The sequence below is a fragment of the Pelodiscus sinensis genome, chromosome 5 (genome assembly GCF_049634645.1).
Source record: "Pelodiscus sinensis isolate JC-2024 chromosome 5, ASM4963464v1, whole genome shotgun sequence".
Taxonomy (NCBI): domain Eukaryota; kingdom Metazoa; phylum Chordata; order Testudines; family Trionychidae; genus Pelodiscus; species Pelodiscus sinensis.
In genome coordinates, this window is record NC_134715.1 from 57,955,249 (window position 1) to 57,967,287 (window position 12,039).

Genomic DNA, 12,039 nt, shown 5'->3' on the forward strand with positions numbered 1-12,039 from the left:
GATCTCAGATGTGCTGCTGATCCTTATGGTAGCTGGTTTTACCATATGTGCCTCTCTGCCTGTCCTATATGTTCTGAACTGAGCTTTCAAAAAATGTTTCTAGTATTGAATGAGGCTTAATACCTCAGAATAATTGCAACTATAAATACAATTGACTTGTTTGATCTTTTCTGAGGTTTATATTATACCCTCTCCAGGGAAAATTCAAGAAAGGGGGATAGAAGGAACAAGAAACTCAGCAAGGAGTAGAGTTTTCCCCTTAACCTCAGTAAAGGGAGCAATAAAGCATCAGAGCCAAGAGACCAAAATGGATTTACACTTCCCAGCTCACTGGATCTCTGAGCTTCTGCAGGTGAGAACTGATTCTCTTAGATGCTTTGTCAGTCACATCAAACCCTCTGGTAACAATCAGGTTCTGTGCCCCTCAGGCACCATACAGTTTGACTCCTCTGCAGTTCTACCTCATCCTGTCCTGGTTATGTCCCTTTCTGACTCTCAACCTTGATCCTATACAATTAGGATGATGAGGCTTCTGTGGACTCAGCAAGCAGGGGGATCACACTACACAGTATGATATCCAGCCTGCTTTTACACCTGCCCCACTTCCCATACAGATCTATCTAATCTGGTTCCCCTTCTCTCCTAACACTGGTAAGAAGAATAGACCCATGATTTTGTGCCACCATAAGAGCAGTGTTGGCAGCATTGAAATACCTGCACAGATAAACTTACATTTTCTTGGGCCTCTTTTTAATGTTTCAAATCTTATAATGAATGAACTTTATTAAATCAACATATGAAAGGGACAGTGTCTTAAACACTGCCATAATCTCATCAAATCTTGTCTCTTGGTGGGCTAGAAATGTACAAGCTATTCTGAGATTTATAAACAAGTGCATAAAAGATTAAAGCAATTGAGACAGCCACAGAAGATGTGATGCTTTCATGTCCTTTAAAGGTTGTTATTCCTAGGGGAACACATTAGCAAAGGCAGATAGAGAAAGTAAGTAGTGTTGAGTGTTCCTTATGAAGGGTGACTGAATTTCAGATACTGGATTATACACCAGAGACTGACATTAATTAGGTGCTTGATAAATTGCAAGAAGCAGGCAAGCTCTTTGTTCATACTTTTGAGATGCCCGTTTGAAGATTCTAATGAATTTCTACCTGGAGTCTCCTCTCCTCTCAAGCATGGGTGTATATCATAGACTCATAGATCAGTAGTGGGCCACATGCGATCAGCCCATCAGGGTAATCTGCTTTCAGGCTGCAAGACATTTTACAGATGTTGAGCATCCAAAGGCACCACTCCTCACAGCTGTGGCCTCGATTCTCCCAATGGGAGCTGTGGGAAGAGGCAGTTAGCATGTCCCTGCAGCCCTTTGGCCTGTAGGCACCACTTCCCATAGCTCCATTGGCTGTGGACAGAGAACCACAACCCCTGGCAGCTGTGGAGTGGGGCAGTGCCTGCGGATGGCCAACATCAGCAAAATGTCTTGTGGCTCACAGTCAGATTACCGTGACAGGCCTGCAGGTTGCCCACCACTGCCATAGACACAGGAAACTTTTGATGTAGAAATGATCTTGTAGACCGCCTGCCTTCCTCTTTGAAATTCCATAGCATCATACGGCTACTACAGCAATTGTTTCCCTAGAAAAATAACATTAGGAAATGTTAATATATTTTTTAGCTTTTAAAAATACAATATAGCAAGAGGAAATAATGAGTCATGATCTGCCAACTCTTTGTGGATCCACAGATCACTGCTGGATAACTTCTGCCCTCATAATACAGTGTAGTAACTCTTCATAGTAGATGGTCCCAATCCCCAGTAGCTAAACACAGATAGGGTATGTCTACACTACCCCGCTAGTTCGAACTAGCGGGGTAATGTATGCATACCGCACTTGCTAATGAAGCCCGGGATTTGAATTTCCCGGGCTTCATTAGCATAAGCGGGGAGCCGCCATTTTTAAATCCCCGCTGCTTCGAACCCCGTGCAGCGCGGCTACATGGGGCTCGAACTAGGTATTTCGGACTAGGTTCCTATTCCGAACTACCGTTACTCCTCGTGAAACGAGGTGTACCGGTAGTTCGGAATAGGCACCCTAGTCCGAACTACCTAGTTCGAGCCCCGTGTAGCCGCGCTGCACGGGGTTCGAAGCAGCGGGGATTTAAAAATGGTGGCTCCCCGCTTATGCTAATGAAGCCCGGGAAATTCAAATCCCGGGCTTCATTAGCAAGTGCGGTATGCATACATTACCCTCCTAGTTCGAACTAGGAGGGTAGTGTAGACATACCCCAAGTTATATTTTAGCATCAGAAAACTGCTGTCAAGATTAATTGCATTTAATTAATGGAACCTCAGACTTAGATTCTCCTCTGATTTGCACTTTGTATAGTGATTTACATCTAAATAAAGAGTATAAAATACTACCATGGCAGAACACTAATGTTTTGCTCTCATTTTTCAGAGGTAAAAATGACAATCCATGTGTGTAAAGCACTAGAGAATCAGGCCCTCGCTTTTCTTGTATGTCCATTCCAGTGGTATTCTCCTATCAAAGTCTGTGCGTTTATGGAGGAAAACATGCATCTGACGAAGTGGGTCTTTGCCCACGAAAGCTTATGCTCCTACACTTCAGTTAGTCTATAAGGTGCCACAGGACTCCTCGTCGCTTTTGCAGATTCAGACTAACACGGCTACCCCTCTGATACTGGAGGAAAACAGTATGTTTTAGGAAATGACAGCATTAAATATTGCAATGTTTTCTCTGCTTTTATTTCTTAAAATACCTTTGTGCGTTATTAAATTTTTTTTATAGAAGCACAGAAATATTTGTTTTGAAGCAAGAGAAAAGGACAGATTCTAAGTTGTCTACATGAGTCAAAATTGCTGTAACACCTGATTCAGCCCCTTTTAAATGTGTATATTATAGGAGCTGTGATTCCCTCCATACCTCCTTAGGCTTAGCTTGATTCCCCTAGTCTGATATACTTTGATTTTCACCCACTTATCAGCATGTAATTACATGTCCTTCTTCCATTACATCTCTGAATTTAGCTCCCTGAATCTAACCAGCATAAGGGAGTCTAGGTTTCTGTAAATCACATGTCAAGGGACTAGAGAAGTAGAGGGAGGAAGAAAAAATAAATATCAGGAGAGCATAATAAAATATGTTTCCTATGGTGGGCTGCCATTGAGGAGCAGTGTAACTTAGACACCTCATAGGCTGCTTAAAGTTATGTCTAAACTATGAACTAGGGGTTACCTACACTTACTCCTATATGAGCTAGCAGAAGTATGAATAGTAGTGCAGCGGTGGTAGCATCGGTCGTGGTGGTATAGCTGAGCTTGTACAGGTACAATAGAGTCCCGATTATCTGACCTAAACGGGACCAATAGGTGGTCAGATTAACGAAAATGTTGGATAATACGGAGTACAGAACATTACCTGTAGTTGATTCGGGTGCTCTGGGTGAAGGGCAGCAGCACTTTGGGGATGTTCTGCTTGGAGGCCGCCAAGAAGGGCGGCGGCGGCAGCAGCAGCAGCACCCAGAGCGACGGAGCAGCGAGTGGGGTCATTCTTCTGGCCCGCACCCGGGCGCTGCAGGGAGGGAAGGGGCCAGGCAGGAATGGGGACCCTGGGAGGTGGGTGCACAGGGGGATGGGGATGACCCCAGCTGCACTGTGACCAAGCGGCACCAGCAGGAGGCTCCGACCCGCAGGCTGGACTCTCAATCAGCCACCACGCGCTGCAATTCAAGGGACATCAGCGGCTGGGGCAAGGGAAATGGTCCCGGTCACATGGCGGGCGGACGGCGGCAGCGTGGGGTTTTAGTTTTGCTTTCAGGGGCTGCTGCTGGAGCCTCTTCAGCCAGGAAGGGCTGCATGTGACATGGCAGCCCGGGGCGGCTGGCCTTGAGGGCTGCATACTTGCACTGCTCTAGGCTGGCTGGAGTTTCTCGCTGAACCCCAGTTTTTTCTGGCTTTGTTGGATAAAGCGGAATGTCGAATAAGCGAAGGTCGGATAAGCGTGACTCCACTGTACATACATACCAGTTTCAAATGGAGTTGTGCTCAGTATGGCTCAGTCATGCCTCTGCTGACTCTACCTGTGTTGCTATGACATAGCTATTTTTACTCATGCTAGCTCAATGAGAGCTAGTGTGAGTATGTGTACATGAGCAGGGGAATCACACCCCTGACTTGTAGTATTGGTATAGCCTAAGTTACAGCAACATGTCCCAGCTGTGCAGGGTACCTCTCAGAATTATTTCAATATTTTATGCTCAGGCTTCCCCTGAAATGCCCCTACATTTGGACTTGATGCAGGTGCCTCATACTATAACGTAAACTGCCGTGTGCAAAGTTTGCACCAGGGAAAACTCTTTCCTGGCCAGCTTTAAGGCATTCTGAGCCTTTTTACACCATCACAGCTGCCCTTCCACTATACAGTACAGTAACACAATAAACAGTACACTCTATCATCATCATTGTGCTGATCCCAAAGGGACAAAGCTTTCTTGTAAGCAAGTGGAATGCCACCCAAATCAGTCCCTGTCAAGTTCTTAAAGAGGTCTGTATATTCAGTTCATGTCACCCATACAATACAACAAAACATTAAAAGTTTCAACTTGTGGCATTTTCCTAGCAGTAAACCACATCCACACATTCTGTACTAGCAAGCCCAGAGATTCCATTCTATATACTATTTTATATAGGGTCTTATTTTGCTATCATCACCACCGTATCTGACTGTGTCCAGTAGTATCACATGAGTTTTGTTTTTTCTCTTATCCTCTCTTCAAGAGAATTGTGTGTTTTGTTTTCAGTGACATTTTAAAAATATCCATGATGTATACATTTACATTATAGAAAGGAAGGCTAAAGAGACATGTTTTTGCATGTGGATCAGTAGATGATAGGCCTTATGTGCTGCTGTGAGAGTTAGTTTCACAATCTTTGAATGGTCCCTGAGAAAGTTCTGTCTCCTGGACATAGGTGTTTTACACACAGGCTGCATCTAGACTGGCATGATTTTGCGGAAATACTTTTAACAGAAAAGTTTTTCTGTTAAAAGTATTTCCGCAAAAGCGCATCTAGATTGGCACGGATGCTTTTGCGCAAAAAGTGCTTTTGCACAAAAGCATCTGTGGCCAGTCTAGACGTGATTTTGCAGAAGAAAGCCCCGATCGCCATTTTAGCCATCGGGGCTTTTTTGCGCAAAACAGTTCTTCCCTGTCTACACTGGCCCTCTTGCGCAAGTATTCTTGTACAAGAGGGCTTTTTCCCGAGTGGGAGCATGAAAGTATTTGCGCAAGAAGCACTGATTTTGTACATTACAAAGTCAGTGCTCTTGCGCAAATTCAAGCGGCCAGTGTAGACAGCTGGCAAGTTTTTGCGCAAAATCTTGCCAGTCTAGACGCACCCTTCTAGTAGAAAGTTCTTCTGCCTGAAGAGCAGAGTTGTCAGGCACGGTCTTCATACTCGTTCTTTACTGTCAATGTTCACATTTTCTGGGTTCTAGCCATTGAGGCCCTTGAAGATAATAAACAAGGTCTTGAGTTTGACTCTCTATTTCATAGTAAGCCAGCGTGGAGAAGGGAGGACAGATGTGAGGTTATTTTAGTAGTATATGTCACTGAGGAGACCTGCTGCAGGATTTTGTACTAGTTGGAGTTTCCTAAAAGCTGATGGCATCATGCCTAGATATATTGCAGCGCTGTAGGTCAAATGGGAGATAACTAAATCATGTACCATTGAAACTAGGCCATTATCTGCAAGGCTCATATGAAATACCTTGCCAACCAGAGGTCTTGAAACTTTACTAATGGATGTTGCTCTGTGAGAGGTTATCATCAAAGAAGAACCTGGGAGATATCTGAGATACTCGCAATGAATTCTAAATTAAGTTTGGTCTGTGTTCCTCTTTAGAACTTGAACATAAGCCAAACTTCTAGAAACTTGCATTGATGAAATTTGGACAGCATCCTTCCATCTTACTTGTCCCTCTTTTTCTTAGTTGATTTCTACCTCTCCCAATCCCCGGGGCTTCCTCATAAACATTAGCTATACAGATTGAACTTCTAAAATCCAGAACTCTCTTGTCCAGCAACATCCATGGTCCAGTAGAACCATGGATATTACTGGACCAGAGAGCCCCGGTTGGTCAGCTTCAGAAAAGTAGCACAGGTTCAGCTGGCAGTGGGGAGTGCATCTCCAGCTCAGGTTGGAGGCAGTGGGGTCAGTGGCTAGGGGTGCAGCTCCATCTGAGGTTGTTGAGGGGAGGAGTGCAGCCCCACCCAGAGCTGGCGCTGTGGGAATCACAGCCTCGGTCAGGGATGGCATGTTGAGGGATGGAAGGGACACAGCCCCGGTGTGGGCTGGTGGCGGGGAACACAGCCCCAGCTGATGTTGGGGACAGCAGGGTCGGTAGTCCTGGCTGGTGTTAGTGGTAGAAAGGGCAACCCCATCCAGGGCCAGAGTCAGCGGGGCTGGCTAGTGGATGTGAAACCCAGACTTGTGCCCGGGGAGAAGGGGGGGGCGCATCTCCAAGCCCCGGCCCTTGTGTGGGGGATGCAGCCCCTGTCAGGGTTGGCACAGTGAGGGGCTGAAGGCAGTGGTAGGTGGCAGGGAGCACAGCCACCGCTGTGAGCAGAGCCTGTAGCCAGGTAGGGAGCTTTGATCTCCCCTTGTCCAGCAAACTCTGTGGTTTGGGACCACTCAGGACCTGAACAAGGGAAGTTCAACCAATATTTAGAAGGCCGAAGGTGTTTTCTATGGACTTCATCATACAAGCAGTGAACAGGGCAGCAGCCAACAGGGGAGTTTGCCTGGGAGTTCACCCTGGGGGAGCCCCATAGTGTTTGGTGGTCTTTTTCTTGAAGTTTGTTTCTCTTCTGCCCTTCAAGGGGACATTTCAAAACATCTAAGGAATCTTTCTGAAGGAAGGCTGATATGGATAGTGATGGGTCTGCTGTAGTTACCTTCACAGCATGTGTCATGATTGTCTTCCTCCTGGAAGATAGAAGTGATTTCATCTGCACTAAATGCCAGCTAGTCACCATTTTGGAAGAAAAAATTAGAGGACTTGAAGACCAAATATCAACTCTACAGTCCATCAGAGAGGATGTAGACTTCCTCAATAAAAGGCAGCATTTAATACTGCAGGCACAAGAACTAGTGGGGGCAGTATAGAACAAGGGAGAAAACTGGCAGCATGTAACCTCCAGGAGAAGAAAGCCAACTCAGGTATCCCCTATTCCACTAGAGGTAAGTAACCACTTTCAGGCTCTTTGCACAGGCACTACTGTGGAGAATGCTTTGGCAGGGACCTCTCAGGGAAGAGATCAGAAGGAGATCTTATCTACCAGAAGGCATGGGATACGTAGTCCTAGGAATTGGGGTTCCATGACCACCCCCCCCAAGAGAAGAAGTCTGGTGGTCATGATCAGGGACTTCCTCCTAAGAGGGACATAGTCATCCATCTGCCGTCCAGACTTGGAATCTCGAGAAGTGTGCTGCTTACCAGGAGCTAGAATTCAGAATGTGACCGAGAGTCTTCCAAATCTGATCAAGCCTTCGGATTGCTACACCTTCGTGCTTCTCCATGTAGGAGCTAAATATACAGCCAAGAATGACCTTGAGCAGGTCCCTGCAGATTGTGTAGTGTTGGGAAGAAGGATCAAGGAATTTGAAGTACAAGTTGTATTCTCGTCCATCCTCTCTATAGTTCTTCTATTATGGGAACTAATAAATAACTTTTCTTTATGCACCCTCTCCACACCACTCATAATTTTATAGACCTCTATCATATCCCCCCTCAGTCTCCTCTTTTCTAAGCTGAAAAGTCCCAGTCTCTTTAGCCTCTCTTCATATGGGACCTGTTCCAAACCCCTAATCATTTTAGTTGCCCTTTTCTGTACCCTTTCCAAGGCCAAAATATCTTTTTTGAGGTGAGAAGACCACATCTGTACACTGTACTGAAGATATGGCGTACCATAGTTTTATACTTCCCCTCCTCCTTCTTCCCCTGGCTTCCCCATTCCAGCTCCCTCCTCCCAGGTTTCCCTCTCCCCACTCCCACCTTCTTTTCCCAGTCTCCCCAGAGGTTAATCCCTTCCCCCCCAGTTTTGTTAAATAAGGAGAGTTTCTATTTTTGAACACACGTGTCCTTTATTTTTTACATCAGGAAGGGGGGCTAGGGAGGGGTAAGTGGAAGGAGATGAGGGAGGAATGGGGCACGAGCCCCCGATGGGAAGTACTAGGGTGGCTCTACGGGCTCCTCCAATTGATCCCCCAGATGGCAGCCTGCGGCAAGTACAGCCGGGCTGATGGCCGAGTGCTGTGATATGCCGAGTGTGGGCACTCAGGGCACTCCAAGACAGGACTGCTTTGTTGTCCCTCATCGAGTTAGACAAGCAAGCAGGGAACCCTGAGAACTGTCTGCCGGCACTGGTTCTGGCCATCCTTAACTTCGGGTCAGGGTCCACTCAATGTGGACATGCTATTTTGAATTAGCAAAACACTAATTCAAATTAGTTTTTAGGTCTAGATGCACTAATTCGAATTAGCTTATTTCGAATTAACTAAATCGAATTAAGTTAGTTCGAATTAGTGCTGTAGTGTAGACATACCCTCAGAGAATTGATGAGCAGGATCCTCTGGGATGCTAACATGATCCTCTGGGATGCTAACATGAAAGGAGTCCAGGAGAGCTGGTAGTATTTTAAAGAAGCCTTATTAAAGGCACAGGAAGAAACCATCCCGATGCGCACTAAGAAAAGCAAATATGACAGGTGACCAGATTGGCTTACTGGGGAAATTCTTGGTGAGCTTAAATACAAAAAGGAAGCTTATAAGAAGAGGAAACTTGGACAGATGACAAGGGAGGAGTATAAATATATTGCTTGAGAGTGCAGGGGAGTTATCAGGAAGGTGAAATGACAATTGCAATTACAGCTGGAAAGGGATGTGAAGGGTAACAGGAAAGGTTTATACAGGCATGTTAGCAATAAGAGGGTGATCAGAGAGGGTGTGGGGCCCTTACTGGATGAGGGAGGTAACCTAATGACAGATGATGTGGGAAAAGCTGAAATACTCAATGCTTTTTTTGCCTCTGTCTTCACAGACAAGGTCAGCTCCCAGACAAATGCACTAGGCAACACAGTATAGGAAGAAGGTGGGCAGCCCTTGGTGGAGAAAGAACGGATTAAGAATTATTTAGAAAAGCTAGACATACAAAAATCAATGGATCTGGATGTAATGCATCCAAGGGTACTGAGGGAGTTGGCAAATGTCATTGCAGAGCCTTTGGCCATTATCTTTGGAAACTTGTGAAGACCAGGAGAGATGCCAGATTATTGGAAAAAGGCAAATGAAGTGCCCATCTTTAAAAAAGGGAAGAAGGAAAATACAGGGAACTACAGACCAGTCAGCCTTACCTCAGTCCCAAGAAAAACCACGGAGGAGATCCTCAAGGAATCCATTTTAAGCACTTGGAAGAGGGGAATGTGATCAGGAATAGTGAACATGGATTCACCAAGGGCAAGTCATGACTGACCAATCTGATTAGCTTCTATGGTGAGGTAACCGCTTCTGTAGACATGGGGAATTTGGCAGAAGTGATATACCTTGACTTCAGCAAACCTTTTGATATGGTCTCCCACAATATTCTTGCCAGAAAGTTATGGAAATATGAATCGGATAAATGGACTGCAAGTTGGATAGAAAGCTGGCTAGATTGTCAGATCCAACAGGTAGTACTCAACGGTTTGATGACAGGTTGGCGGTCTGTTTCAAGCGGAGTGCCTCATAGATCGGTTCTAGGGCCGTTTTCATTCAACATCTTTATTAATGACCTGGATGAAGGGAAGGATTGCACCCTCAGCAAATTTGCAGATGATACTAAGCTAGTAGGAGAGGTAGATACATTGAAGGGCAGGGACAGGGTCCAATGTGACCTAGATAGATTACAGGATTGGGCCAAAAAAAATCTGATGAGGTTCAACAAGGACAAGTGCAATCCTGCACTTGGGATGGAAGATTCACAAGCATTATTATAGGTTGGGGATCGACTGGCTACGTAGCAGTTGAGCAGAAAAGGACCTGGGAATTTCAGTGGATGAGAAGCTGGATATGAGTCAACAGTGTGTCCTTGTAGCCAAGAAGGTTAATGGCATATTAGGGATCATTAGGAGGAGCATTGCTAGAAGTGATTATTCCCCTTTATTCTGCACTGGTGAGGCCACATCTGGAGTACTGCGTCCAGTACTAGGCCCCCCACTACAGAAAGGATGCGCTCACACTGGAGAAGGTCCAGCAGAGAGCAACCAAAATGATTAGGGGACTGGAGCACGTTACCTATGAGGAGAGGCTGGGGGATTTGTTCTTATTTAGCCTGCAGAAGAGAAGAGTGAGGGGGATTTGATAGCAGCCTTCAACTTCCCGAAGGGAAGTTCCAAAGAGAATGGAGAGAGGCTGTTCTCAGTAGTGACGGATGGTAGAACAAGGAGCAATGGTCTCAAATTACAGTGGAGGAGGTCTAGGTTAGATATTAGGAAAAATTATTTCACCAGGAGGGTGGTGAAGTACTGGAATGGGTTACCTAGGTTGATGATGGAATCTCCATCACTAAAGGTTTTTAAGTCTCAGCTTGATAAAACCCTGGCTGAGATGATTTAGTTGGGATTGGTCCTGCTTTAGGTAAGGGGCTGGACTCGCTGACCTCCTGAGGTCTCTTCCAGATCTATGATTCTATTATTCTATTCTATGATTTTCTGTAGATTTTCAGAAGGACCTCGGGCAAGACTGAATTCTCACAATCCTACCATGAAAACAAATATGTAAATATATAGCTATAAAATTAGCATATGCGAGCATTTCTTTGGTTCCTATCTCCATAGTATCTCAATACCTCTAGTGTGTCTTAGCTCCTCCACTGGACTTATGTGACTCATATTTACAGTTACGAATGTTGCAGTGCATTAACATATTAGTGTGACACACTATGACTCACATGAAAAATGTATGTCCTTTTCATATCTGTAGTAAGGGCAGTGAAAAATCAGGCTTGGCTTTGTAGATAATCCCTGCATAATTGACTGACAGTGAAACCGTTTTATTTTTAGCATGCAGTTGCTAAGGAACTCCCTACATCCAGATGTTCTTCTTACTGGCTGGCCAATTACCCCTATTGACAGGAGGAACAGACCTGTTTTCTAGCTCTCACTTTTCTATTGTGGGCTCCTTGAAATCCTTCTATATGATTGCACTCTTGTGGGAGGATCATAATCTCTCCAGCCAAATATTTGTGTTGCTCTTCTCTGTACTTCCTCTCCTTTTGATAATGATGTTGCAATGACATTTTACATGAATCCTATGGAAAAAAAATCTCATTTTTTGGGTTAGAATTTGAGTATGCATTTTAATACAGTGGCTGTTTGTTTTGTGCAGTATTGGTGAAAATAGCAAGTACAGTTCTATATTCCTGCAAGTCAATTCAGTTATCAAAGACTGTGAGGGTATGTCTACACTACAGCGCTAATTCGAACTAACTTAGTTCAAATTAGTTAATTCGAACTAAGCTAATTTGAACTAACGCGTCTAGAACTAAAAACTAGTTCGAATTAGCAATTTGCTAATTCGAACTAGCATGTCCACATTAAGTGGACCCTGACCCGGGCTTAAGGCTGGCCGGAAGCAGTGCCGGCAGGGCATCAGAGGAGGACTTAGAGCGTGGAGATGCTGTCTCAGGCTAGCCGAGGGCTGCGCTTAAAGGGACCCGACCCCCACCCCGGACAGACAGTTCTCAGGGGTGCCCTACTTGCAAACCAGTCCTGGCTTGGAGTGCCCGGAGTGCCCACACTGGGCACATCACACCACTTGGCCATCAGACTGGCTGCACTTGCCGCAGGCTGACATCTGGGGAGAGGAGACAATTGGGGGGCTGCAAGAGAGCTTCCACCCCCAGAAGCCCGCAGAGCCAGCTCAGTCCTCCCCATCGGGGTCTCGTACCCCATTCCTCCCTCACCTC

At 45.5% G+C, this 12,039-nt stretch overlaps 1 long non-coding RNA gene across 3 annotated transcripts in view; it reads left to right on the plus strand.

The window, feature by feature from the left end:
• Positions 1-12,039, plus strand: part of LOC112545578 (uncharacterized) — a 171,590-nt gene that overhangs the window by 16,487 nt on the left and 143,064 nt on the right. For 2 of the 3 annotated variants that reach the window (XR_012904180.1, XR_012904178.1), the window contains exon 3: positions 198-352. The exons of the other annotated variant lie outside the window; for it this stretch is intronic. This is a non-coding gene — a long non-coding RNA (uncharacterized LOC112545578). The remainder of the gene's footprint in view (positions 1-197; positions 353-12,039) is intronic. 3 annotated transcript variants of the gene reach the window in all.